The 13,696-nt window shown below is 35.9% G+C and overlaps 1 pseudogene; it reads right to left on the bottom strand.

Annotated features, from left to right (window-relative positions):
• LOC102468425 (endoplasmin-like) overlaps positions 1-10,741 on the bottom strand; it is an 18,833-nt pseudogene extending 8,092 nt beyond the window's left edge.
• Positions 10,742-13,696: the final 2,955 nt, after the last annotated feature.

Genomic DNA, 13,696 nt, shown 5'->3' with positions numbered 1-13,696 from the left:
GCCTTCTTTTTATTTTGTATCTCACAAGTGGTATTTTCATTCAGTTGGCAGAAATCTGAACTTCTCTTTCATCTTCTCATTTTTCTTTTTTCTCTCCTTATATCAAATACCTAAAAAGTCCTGTGGTTTGTGTATTTTAAGAACTTCCCATTTCTTGCTCTCACTGCAGTTTCAGCCTTCTGTTGGGCAGCCACTCACCGGCTTCTTGATTGCTGAAACAGTCTTCGATAGGTCTCTTTGCTGCTTTCAGTCTGGTCTCTTTCCGAGCAGTTCTCTAGAACGATATATCTAAAATGCCTAATAGATTTTTATTTATTTTTTATTTAGACTTTTCTCATGCAGCATGTATGCAAACTGGAAAGAGAGACAGAGAGAAAGGGAAAGTGAAAAATCACTCCCCCAGGGGATTGGCTGCATGCAATCCCTTCTCTTCCATTTTCTTCTCAGTATTTTGGGCACACATGCACAATCACCAGCTGGATTTTTAAGCCACCAGGTCCAGGATTTGAACTATAAAGTTGCTATGTAGGATCCAGTGGCTTAACCATCATGCCACCTGCTGGCCCACAAACTGTATTATTATTATTATTTATCATTTTTGCTAATAATTTTATCAACTCTACGTTTATGATAAATTCCAAATTTCTGTATTTGACTTAAAGGCCTTCCACAATCTATCCTCCATCTTTCTCTACTATCTCATATGAAACACCTCACAAAGTCCTGTTGTGACCAGCAGTTGGCGTAATGACTAGGTCTCTGGGCTTTCATGTAATCGACCATGCATGGTTCAAGTCCCAGACCAGGTGGCTTAAACTCACACTGGGTGCATTTGCATGCGTGTGTGCCCAAGATCCTGAGAGGAGAATGGAGGAGAAGGGATTGTGGCTTGGCCAGCCCCCCACTGGGGGTGATTTCTCGCTTTCTGTCTCTCTGTCTTTCTGGTGAGTGCATGTGCCCTATAGCAAAACCTCTCAAAAACAAAGACAAAAAAATCCTGTTGTTTACATACCTTAAATATTTGCTCACTTCTCAGTAGTCTTCTCTCTGCCTGGAATATTTTCTCCTTCTATCTTTCATTGGCTTGCTCTGGCATCACTTTCCTAGGAAGCCATCTCCTAACTTTGGGATTAGTAGCCTCTCTGCTGTGTGTCATTTTTCTCTTACTCTTCTACCTATATCCCATTATTTTCAAAGGTTATCCCCCTTATAAGTTTTCCTCACTAAATTATAAGAGTTTTTTAATTTCTGTTTTTATTTTTTTTTTATAGAACCAAAATTATACAATTTAAGTTTTCAACAGAGAACGGTACGTTCATTTGTCTGTTACATGTTTTTTAAGATGGGCGTCAAGACAGTCATGTTCATTACATCTCCAATGTCTAGCACAGAATTGATTCATTTTAGATTTCAATAAATAATTGGTGAATAAATTCAAGCAGTTATTCAAATATTTCTAATGATGTGGCAAAGTCCAGCTATAACTCCACAGAATTTCATACTGCAATAAAACAACCAATTGAGGGCTATAAATAAAAATAATGAAAATCTTGGCGTTCGAGGGAAAATTGGTTCAGTGAGCTCATATTCATGTGTTTACTTTTGAGAACATTCTCCATATTTCATGCACTGAGCGTGACTCACCGCTCACCAGTAAGCTCAGTAGGAATAGATGGAGAAGGAAGCAGTCCTTACTTGAGTGCTGAAAGTGACATGATAGGTCTTCTAGGTCAAAAATATGTTCTTATTTGATAAATATGAACAGCCTGGGCTTTGATGCTAGACAAACCTGATTGTGAAAACTGCATCTTCTATCAACCGTGTAAACTTCAGTGAGTTACTCCATCTGTAAACTGAAGATAATTAAGTTTGCATCACAGGGATTTCGTGAAGGTAAAATGAGATAATGTATGTCATTTTCCAAATACAGCCCCTGTTAAAGTAGGTTCTCAAAAGTGTATTGCTGTTACAGTGGTACCCGAAGTGCAATCATTATTTTCAGTTGGAAGGTCCTGGCTCCAGGAATTCCCTGTCAAGTGCAATTATTGTGTGTGAGGAGCAAACATTTACTCTGTATCCTCAATTAATGTGTTCGTGTGTGTACGTGTATGTACTTTTCTCCCTCTTCTCCTCCCTGTCCCTCTCCTTTTATTTCTCCCACGCTCCCTCTCTTCCTCTGTATGCTCTCCTGTTCTCCTCTGTGGTCATAGAAGACTTAGGGCTAGCAGTGAAAGGAATGAATCAAGTGTGTTAAGAGCTTTATTTATTTTTTAAATTTATCTTTTAAAGAGACAGAGACAGAGAGATAGAGAGACAGCACCCAACAGGGTCACGATGTTGTGATTTGCCCTCAGCCACAGCCAGCCCTGCATCTTAAGCACACATGGCCCTGGCATACTCTGGATGCTAACTAGAAACTTCCCGTGTGGATCAACTTCACAGAGCATTGTGTTTTACTGTACCATCAACTGACACCTGCTAAGGACTTCTGACTGGTATGGGAGATGGTGTAATAAGTAGGTTATATACAACATTGACTGAGGTTTGGTTTAAGCGTATTTGCTGTGCCTAGGCCTCTATTTAAAAAAAAAATTGAATTCTTGGCAAAAAGGGAGATATGAGGGACCTTCAAATAGTTCATGAAAATGCACATTATGGAAAAACTGTATGGATTTCATATTATTTTTGTACCACACAATAAACTATTATGTTAATTCCATTTTTTCACATGAACATTTTGAAGTTCTCTTGTAAAGGCTCAATGCTGAGGCTGAGAGTACGGCTATTGAAGATGGAAGAGACCTCCTAAGTAATCTTCAACCACCTTTTACTTTAATTTGGGCAGTTTTAAGTGATTTATCTCAATTGACCTCTGAGAATTTGGGGAAAAAAAAACCACTTATGTTGAGGTTTCAGATCTCTTTACCCTTGAGCATTCCTTTCAATGTTTTCAAACAGCAATCCTTTATTTATGTCATTACTCTTTCTTCACATCAAGGTGCAAGTATTTGTGGAAATTAAAATATTTAATAAAAATGTGGGCTTTGCAAACAAGTCATTTTTAGTTAAATCGAGCTGAAGAATTTTGCTATTTTTATCTTGTAATCTAACATAGTTTTGTGTATTAAAAAGTTTGATATTGAAAAGTATGCATGTTTGAGTCTGCCTCTTAGGGCAATGCTTAAGAAACCAGGTCTCACATGGTTGGCCATGGTTCAAATTCAAGTGCTAGAAGCATGAAAAATATGCTAGGTGTGTGTGTCTGTATGTTCAAAATTCCCACAGGATGAAGAAAAGAAGGGATATGGCATGACTATGCGCCATTAGGGTGTGCTATTCTCTCTTATTTCGCTGTCTCTCTCTGGAGACTACACACACCTTCTGGCAATTAAACCAAAAATAAAAATAAAACAAGCATGTTTAATAATGTAAAAAGGAAATTATATTTAAAAGGTAAGTTTTTGGTATTGTAACCAACAGAATGAATTTCTCTTTTGATGAATTCTTTTAAGAAGTGTATTTTGTATTAGCTAAATTCTATGTAGCATTTGTAATCTAGCTAGTTTTGGGGAGTTTCATTAAAATCATTGTTGAAGTTCTCATGCAGTATTTACTTTTCATTTAGCTGTCACAAGAGGGAGTAAGAGCTCTGCTAAATATTACATATTTTCAAACTTTTCCTAAGATAAGTTGTACATATAAAAAATCCTCTTGAGTTATTTTGATAAAATAATTTCTCTTTCCCCCAAATCATTTAGGAACTCCTTTACCAGCCCTTCATTTTGAACTGATATAACAATGTATGCAAATAATAAAAGCTAAATCTGTAAAAATGTTAGACTCAGCCCTTCATTTTGAACTGATATAACAATGTATGCAAATAATAAAAGCTAAATCTGTAAAAATGTTAGACTCTTTACAGGACTATTTTGCAAAAGGTATGGGAAGATCTGAACACACTTTTTATACTTTTTGACTAAGTTATCCTGGTTAGCTATCATGTTTTCAGCATTTTAGTTATTGCAAAAAACCTGTGTTATTTATATACTAATATATTGTACAGCGACTATATAACTGGATGATGAAATATGTTACAAAAATAGAAGACAAGGTTTTAGAGGAAAATATGAAAGTCCTTTTGTAGGACATCTGTAACCTATGAAAAACTGGTGTTTCCTTTTCTGATTTTACTGTTTCTTTAAGAAGCTATGTGCTACAGGGCACTCAATCATTTTTGGTACCTTGATGTACCACCAATAATTAGGAAGTTTTCGAATCAAAGTTTTAAACACTTCTTATGGAAACTAAAACATTGCTGACCTTTGTAAAAAGTTTCTTAAAAACATAATTGTACAGTCTCTTTATCAGAATTTAGGTCCTCAAAAGATCATATCTTGGATGTTTGTTTCATATTGTTTGATAGACTGAATTTAACTCTTAAGAGTCTGGTAGCTATTTAAGGAAAGAGCTCCCAAAACTTAATTTTGACTGGGTCATGTATCTGTTTTGCTTTAAGAATATGACAGACATTATCATAAAATCATACTGCAAGGTTTTTTTTAAACTTAACATAAGTTACAGATTTTTTCCATGATCTGAAATTGTTACAAGTATAACAGGTACAGAATAAGATATTTACTAAGATAAATTATGTACTTAATATATAAATCCTTTCTAACTTGAGGTTAAATATTTAGATGTTAAATCGCCTAGAAATCATGTTCCTTAAAATATATGTGGAAACTATTCAAGAAAAATGTGGGCTTTGGCTACAGGTTATTTCTAGTTAAATTCATCTGAAGGAATTTGCTATCTAGCTTATTTTTAAACTTTAATTTTGTGGTAGGAACTATAAATGGCCAATGAAGCACTTGTTATTGTTTTTAATGCCTTAGCTATTACGTACATCAGCTATTGCCATGCAGGCTTCTGGGAATCCTGAAGAAAGGGCAGTATTCCCTGCTCCACCCACTGCTCCTACAGTTTCCCACAGCTTTTTTATTTTTTATTTTTGTTTCTTTTTGCCACCTGTGATTTAAACTTATTAAAATAAGCATGCATACTTGTCATTTTTAATAAAAAGTTCACAAGGTGTGAATCTAAATACATAGCCATAAAACTGCTAGATCACAGTTATTTTACATGGAAGAATACAAATCATTCTTTAATCTGCAAAATTGTAAATCTTGTAGTAGTGAAGTGTTACATTATTACACTACTGGAATTATCTTCTGGAAAAGTTTTTTATATGTACTACATTACAAAGGTAGAACATAGCATCTATGTTGAGTAGTTTTAACATATTTGATCTTTTTTTGGGGGAAGGGATGGCCATGCTGCAATCTCTTCTCTTTCATTCTCTTCCTGGGATCTTGGGCACAAGAAGGCACACATGCACACATGCCCAGTGTGAATTTTGAGCTAACAGTCCAAGACTCAAACTGCATGCAGTCATGCGGGAGTTCAGCAACGTAATAGCAATATCATCTGCTGACCCTGGTCTTTTTTGTTGTTGTTGTATCTATAACTTTTGTTATTGAAGTTGTATTGACAATAAAAAGGTAAAGGATACATATTAATTTACTTATGGTAAGGAAAAGAAAGGTATGCAGGTAAATTAAATTTTAAATTTAATAATGTATTTAATTCTGCAACTATTAAATAGATACTTGTTCAAAACATCTGCCATTTACTTAATAATTTTAATTCAGCCTGTTTAAAATGAAATTAGGGGGCCAGCCCATGCTTTGGTGGTTAAGGTGAATCCCTCTACCACCAGTGCCCCACTCCCCCACCATCTGGCCAGCACACACATCCTCTGGCAAAATTAAAAAAAAGTGATTTTAAGGTGATTTACATAAATGTAAATAATTAAAAAATAAAACAATTTGAAATTAGTAGAAGACATAAAGCAAACAGGAACAAGAGGGAAAAAATGAAAACAGGAATTGAATATTTTGTACAAAAATAAAAGCCCTGAAATTCTATTTGTTCTTGAATACTATAAATTGATACTTGGTTTATGAATAACACTTTCAATAATATTTTTACAGTGAATTACGCTTTCCTTGCTGTCACATCTTAAGTACTGGGGATTCAATGATGATGTCAACTCAGTTCATGTTTTCAAGGAAATTGATTTAGTTAAGGAGATAACCACATAAATGCATAATTAAAATGTAACAGTACATTATATAGTACAGGTGAAATCAAAATTTGTGGGCAAAACTCTGGGGGAAAATGTTTCTAAAGAGGAACTAAAAGATCTTTTGTCTTACGCATTGGCATATAATGACAAAAGAAGCTCTTGTAGGTCATAAACTTCCTGTTATCAATTTATAATTCCATAGCCTTCCCCCCCCCCCAGTTCTGCTTCAAAGTAATGCAGTTGTTCCCTATTGGGTTTTGTCCTTTTCAAACTATTCTCTGTAATGCTTTTTTGTATTCATCGAACTAAAGCTTATAAACAATCTGAGATTTAAAATATAATTAAAAAAAAGTTAAGAGGCTGGATTCTCACATGCCTGACTGCAGTTTGAGTCTGGACTTGGTGGCTTGAAACTCACATAAGGAGAGAGTGTGTGTGTGCCCAAAATACTGTGAGGAGGAGGCTGAGCGAGAAGGAATTGTGGTCTGGCTATCCCCTTTGGGAGGCAATTTCTCACTTTTTGTCTCTCTGTGTTTCTCTCCCGGAAGCATGCACACCTCTAGCAAAACAAACAAACAAACAAACAAACAAACAAACAAAATGACAAAGAAAAAACTCTACAAAAAAATCTTAAATTATTTAATTCTGTTTATTATCAGACTACAAGTAGTATCCCTATAAATTACAAACTCTTTTGAAAGCAGAAATTCTTTAAAATGATAACCTTTGCATTATTCTATTTCCAGTGCCTATTCCAATGGCCTACACATAATAAATGCCTTAAAATACTTTTAAAAAGTATTAGATACTTTATTAGTTCAACTAGATAGATAATGTGGTGTTCCTTTAAACTTCCTGTGAGATGATATTTTGAAAATATACCAAAGTGCATTTATACTCCTTAATTTTTTATTGTAAAAAATATGTTCATTAAGTATTTGGTAAAATTCCTTTAGTATTAATAAACTTGGTGACCACTTATAAAAGAAATTAAAGGTAAATTTGTATTGACTAAAAACATCATGTATTCTTTTATCTACATATGAAAACATACTATGCGGTCTTCCGTTTCTTTTATTTATTTATTTATTTTTTATTTATATAGATGGTCATACTGCAATCCCTTCTCCATTCTCCTAGCAACATAGCCATTACGCTAACTGCTGGTCCCGAGGTCTTCCATTTCTATGCCTATTACTATGGTGCATTTGTATGTATATAGATGTAAATATACAGAAATGTCAAATATTATTGGTTTAGTATAAAATCAAGAGACTTCAGCATGATTCAAAACTGCAATCAATGGAGTAGTATTCTGGTTATCTCTTAGGCTGTTTCTAGATAATCAGTGACAAGCAGCTAGAATGATCTTAGCAGAGCAGTTAAATAAAAATTCCTTCCACACGGTTGCTACATGAAAGACATAGTAAATATCTAATGGCAATAATAATGATAATTTAATGTTCTGCCTTTATTTCATATTATCTCTTCTAAGGTGGTATGGTATAATTACCTCATAGATTGTTCAGAGAACACTGATCAAAACAGAGGTGGTAAATCTTTGATTAAAAATAGATTCTGGGGAACCAGCAGTTAGCGTAATGGCTATGTCGCTGGATTCCCACATAGTCAACCGCGGTTCGTGTCCCGGACCCAGTGGCTTAAAACTCACGCCGGGTGCATGTGCGTGCGTGCCCAAGATCCCGAGAGGAGAATGGAGGAGAAGGGACTGCGGTGTGACCATCCCCCCTGGGGGGTGATTTCTCGCTTTCTGTCTCTATGTCTCTCTCTGTCTGTCTGGCGAGCGCACGCGCCCTACAGTGAAAATCTCTCCAAAAAAAAAAAAATAGATTCTGGGGACCAGCAGTTAGTGTAATGGTTATGTCACTGGACTCCCATGTAGCCGACCGCGGTTCGAGTCCCGGAACCAATGGCTTAAATTTACACCGGGCACGTGTACTTGTGTGCCCAAGATCCCGAGAGGAGAGTAGAGAAGAAGGGATTGTGGCGTGGCCATCCCTCCTGGGGGGTAATTTCTTGCATTCTGTCTCTCGGTCTCTCTCTGTCTTTCTGGAGAGTGCATGCACCCTATAACAAAAACCTCTCAAAAAAAAAAAAAAGAAAAGAAAAAAAAAAGATTCTAGTGGGGCTCACAGGTGTCCTGGTGGTTAAGATGCTGGAGTCCCACAAGGTGAACCATGGTTCAAACCCTAGACCTAGACCTAGGGACTTGTTTTCTCACCTTCTGTCTCTCTCTCTCTTTCTCTCTCTGGTGAGTGCATGTGCCCTATAGCAAATTTAAATAATAATATCAAAATAAATAAAATTCAATAAATAGTTCTTTTGAAAAATAGATGTGGTAAATTAAAGTCTAGTAACTTATTTTTGAGTATGATAAATCAGAATTTATGCATTCAGTTATGTTTTAGTGACTGACTACTGCAATTGTATGAAGAAACTGATGCTGTGAAGATTAGTAGATTTCTAGTATTGAGTAAATATGTATTATATACATACTCTATATATACACACATACAGGTGACATTCTAATTAAAATATTGGGTCATTTGAAAAGTCATGCATTTTTGCATGGAAGAACTAGAAAAAAAATACGTCATGTCTTTTCCAACAACCCAATAGTTGTTCATTTATTACATAACAGTTACAACTGTTAGGTATCCACCATGGGCTAGGCATGAAACAAATGTTGAGATTAAGAATGTGATTTATAACTTCATGCCATCTTTAGTTTGCTTACAAAGATTTTCACAGGGTTCTTTGGAATTCCTGAGGAAGCAAGGTGGATTTGGGAAAAGCTTCCAGGAGCAGTGTGCTCCAGGTGTATATGGAAGGCGTAAGCGATAACCAGGCGAAAAGGAAGCAGGAGTCACAGATAGATCATGTTCATTGTGTGGAGAATCAGAAGAGCTTTGGTGCTGCTGGAGAACAAATAGCTAAATAGGGAGTAGCAAAAAATGAGACCGACAAAGGTCTTCATTTATGTACACAGTCATGCTTCATTTAATGGTGGAGATCTATGCTGAGTAATGAGTCCCTAGGCGATTTCACTGTGAAAACTCTGTAGAGAACACTTAGACAAACCTAGATGACATAGCCTACTACACACATAGGCTATATGGTATGATCTTACGAAACCATATTGCATTTGTTGTCTATCATTGACTGTAACATCATTAAATGGTTCATCCCTGTACATTAAATTAAGTTTATTAAGTGGTATTTATTTAATTAGTTTAATAATAAGTGATGTTCATTATTCTTTAGAAATATTGCTGGGCATTGTATTGGGTCCTTGGAAAAAAGTATTTTTCTGTGTAAAAATGTATCATGACTTTTTCTGATGACCCAGTAAATACCATGGAGAGCAAGATATCAACAATAGCTCTCATTATAGGTAGTCAGTTTGGGATTAGAACATGGAGTTCTTTGAGTAATATATTAAAGAGGTTGTGATTTGATCTGTTGGCAATGGAAAACAGTTCAGATTAATTTAATTTGGGTTCGAGCAGTCAAATATCTATTTTACGGTAGCCATGTAAGGCAGGAAAACAGAGATGAAGAGAATTTTACTGGCCTGCTGCTGCTGTAATACAATTGAGTGATGATAAACACATCAATGAGAACAGTGAAAAGAATGAGAGTGAGAAAATAACCATCTGAGAATTAGGATATGAAATGACAAGCTGACTACCTTGCTATGGGGTATGATGGAGAGGAAGAGGTTGGTGATACTTTTGTATGTCCACATAGAACAGATTGATGATGGCCTCACCAACTGAGATAGCATGAGAGGAGAATTCTGTCTAGAAATGAATTTTTTCTTAATAGTAAACCTATGAAAATCAAAAGGATATTCTTTTTAAAAAAGTATCTACTTATTTATTGTGGTTTTCAAGCTGCTGAGTCTAAGACTTGAACTGTAGTCATCTAGTGGGCTAGTGTCTAGCACCTTAGCCACCATGCCACCTGCTGGTTCCAAAAGCATATTCTTAAGTCCCTAATGATATTTATGATTTCCAAGCTCACTGAATCTTTGTCATTTTACTTTTATTTTCTAATTAGTCTACACTAAGCAATGTGGAATGGAATGGGGAAAATGGATAAGAACAAATGTGAATGGTAAATGGAAAGTTTAGACCTTTTATTATAAGTGATTTATTTTAAAGTTATTTAAGGCCTTCTAAACAAGCATTTACTGATGCATTGTGATTTGTGTGTTGAATATGAGTTTTGCATTAAAATCATGGATAATATTCCATATATTTTAAATGTCAGAAAGTGGAGGAAAAATATCTTTCATTGGAAGTGCTATAGTTTGAATGCATCCCCCAAAAGTTCATGTGTTAGAATGTGGTTGTATGGTGAAGGTGCTAGAAAAGCATTTACTCCAGCTATGGAATTAGAAGGTAAAGCCTTTGGGAAGTTGCTTAGAGTGGGTGCTCAGGATTGGATACTCGTGTGTATGTGAGGAGGCACATGGATACAGGTTTGTGTGTACCTGTCCTTCACCGTATTGTGATGTGTGAAGACCCTCATCCATTGTAGGGACTTCTCACCTGCCTCCAAAATCATTACCGGAATTAATCTCTATTCTCTTCAGTTATCCAGATGGGTATCTCTGTCATTAGCAGCAGAACAGATTAGCATAATAGGGACTTTTGTCTTTTTTTTTTTTTTTTAAAGAGGGATTTTTTACTATATGGTGTTACACTTGCCAGAGACAAGGAGAGAGACAGAGAGACAGGAAACGAGAAATCTCCCCCAGCGACAATGGTCATGCTGCCATCTCTTCTCCTCCATTCTTTTCTTGGGATTCTGGGCACACATGCACATCAGTCCAGCATGTTTTAAGCTTCTGGGTCTGGGACTTGAACCATGGTCAACTATGTGGGAATCCAGTGATGTAACCATTATGGCATTGCTAGTCTTGAGACTTAGGCTTCTTCTTCTTCTTCTTTTTTTTTTAAAATAAAAAGAATTATTTATTTATTTATTTATTTATTTCATTTTCATTTGTAGGGTGAGAGAGAGAGAGAGAACGTGAGAAAGCAAGCCACCAGGTCTGGGACTCAAACCATGGTTGGCCATGTGAGAGTGTCCAGTGCCTTAATCACCACGCCACCCACTGAGACTTAGGCTTTTAAGTGACATAGCTAGAGTTAGAATCCAAGAAGCCTAACTTGGGTTTCATTTCCTTTTCCAAGGAAAATTTGCTGCATTGCTGCCATGTAAACTATCTCTGCTTGCTTTATGTACTTTTTATTTAGGTGATATACTCAAGGTAACATTTACATTTCTTATATTTGATAGGAGACATGGAATTGTTGGAAAATTCAGTCCTGTTTTGAATGACTTATGCAAAACCTGTGAAAGTTCTAGTAGCTTTCCTTTTTATCTACAATTAACTTGTTTAAATATGAGGATTTATGCATGTATTGCTTCATTGAATAACTGTTTACTCTATGTAGCTTCTATTACATAAAATACTTTGAAATATTTTTCTTTTAATCTCTAAAACAGTACTGATAAACTCGTTGCAGTTACTTAATGCATTAGTGAGTTTCAATTTGAGATTGCAGAAACACTTTCATCTTTCATATCTTCCTTCCTACCAGAGAAAATTTTGTGAAAGGGATTCCTGGTGCTATTTCTGCCATCTGCTTACATATATTTTGTTCCAAGAGGGCACACCCCGTGAGTGTGGGAATAAAACTTTTTGGGCAGAGACTTCAGTGTTGCAATTATCTCAGATGAGGCTGTTGGGTTGCTTGATTTCTCTAGGGAGTTTCGCCTGTAGCTCAGGAATACTCCCTCTCCTGTTGTACTTAGAGCTGCTCTTGTTTCCAGTGCACTGACCTTTTGTAATTATTTCACCTCTGACCTTAAATCACATGAACCTTCTAATTCTGGTTCATTGCTGAGATCAACTTGGGAAAACTTTGTATAAATAATTTTGGAGGTGGAAGTTATGCTTTCACTGCTGCCTGCCAGTTATAATACTTCTAAAACTCAATATTCAAATTGTTAGAAATACTGTGAGTGATCTTACCACATTCTAAAAAAAGGAAAAGTTTTATTAAACAGAACCAATAGATGCTTTGACTTATGTTTTTTCATTTAAATGATTACATTTTTTAAAAAGCATATTTATTTATTTCATGATAAGAGAGACTCAAAGAAAGAAAGAGAGATAGCAAGAGCATGCCTAACAGGGTCCCAAGTCACAAACCACCCTCTGCTTCAACTAGCCCCAGCTCATGGAACCCATGGGCCTGGGGTACTCAGGGAGCCCTCAACACATGAACTGTTCCTGTGTGTGTCAGCCTCACAGAGCATCCCATTTTACTGTTGTGCCACCATCCAGCCCTGAAATGACTGTTATCTAGGTTAATAAATCAAGGTTATGCCATTTGAGAAATTCTTTCCTTTTCTAATAGGAGGTATCATCTAAGTTCTATGTTAATTTGAAAAATATCTGCATTATGTATGTAACTGAATATCAAAGGCATCACTATGGTTGATTGACCAATAAAAATAGTTTCCAAAACATTAAAAAAAAGATTTAATTGAATTGGGTTAACTCGACATAGTTCTAATGCTCTGCATGTGTGAATACTAACCTCCTAGGGCCACATTTATCACGAGCAATTCCCTACTCATCATTTTTAGCATTAAATAAAAATGCTGAATTGTCAATACTTGGTATTGGGACTAAGAAGCAAGACTGAACTGTTAATATTACAATAAGCATAACTGTCATCTACAGAAAGCTTACTTTGCATTTTCTGTCTTGTATGTATGTAGTTATGTACCTACATTATCTTTCATCCTCATATTATAGAAATACTATTATTATTTTACCAGAGGTTGCATGAGTTTGCCAGAGGGAGACAGAGAGGGGGAGAGAGAGAGAAAGCAACCAATGAGCATGGTCATGTTATAGTCTCTTCTACATTTCTCCATCCTGTTAGTATTTCAAGCACACATGCAAATGCACCAGCATGTTCTTCCAGCTGCAGGGGCCAGTGGAACTGGGAAGTTGCCAGGTGAGATACAGCTCCATTATCCGCCAATCCAGAGTGGGCCCTACATTATGGTAGATATCATAGGGCAATATTATGATAGAAAATCAATATAAGTCATGTTTGAATGATAGACTATGGAACCAGACTGCTCAAGTTTGAATTCTGGCCCTGTCATTTCTAAGTTGTGTGAACTCAATCAAGTTATCCAACTTTTTGTGCTTCTCTACCTAAAGTGGAGTAGGAACATTTACCTCACAAAGTTGTTGGAAAGATGAAATGCGCTCAGGAGTGGACAGTGTTTAGGACATAGTAAATAGTCAGAAAATGTTAGCTATTATTATTTTCCTTATTAAATAATTAACATGCCTTACTTGAGATTAGATAGTTTATAAATATTGATATTGGGGTAAGAATTCTGCACTCTTGGACTTCACAATCAGCATACTCGCCTCTTATGCTAGTAATAAAGGATGCTTTAGGAGCACCTTCAGGTGGAAGGAAG

The sequence above is a fragment of the Tupaia chinensis genome, unplaced genomic scaffold (genome assembly GCF_000334495.1).
Source record: "Tupaia chinensis unplaced genomic scaffold, TupChi_1.0 Scaffold000225_1, whole genome shotgun sequence".
NCBI classification, from domain to species: Eukaryota; Metazoa; Chordata; class Mammalia; order Scandentia; family Tupaiidae; genus Tupaia; species Tupaia belangeri.
This window is presented reverse-complemented; position numbering and strand designations above follow the sequence as displayed.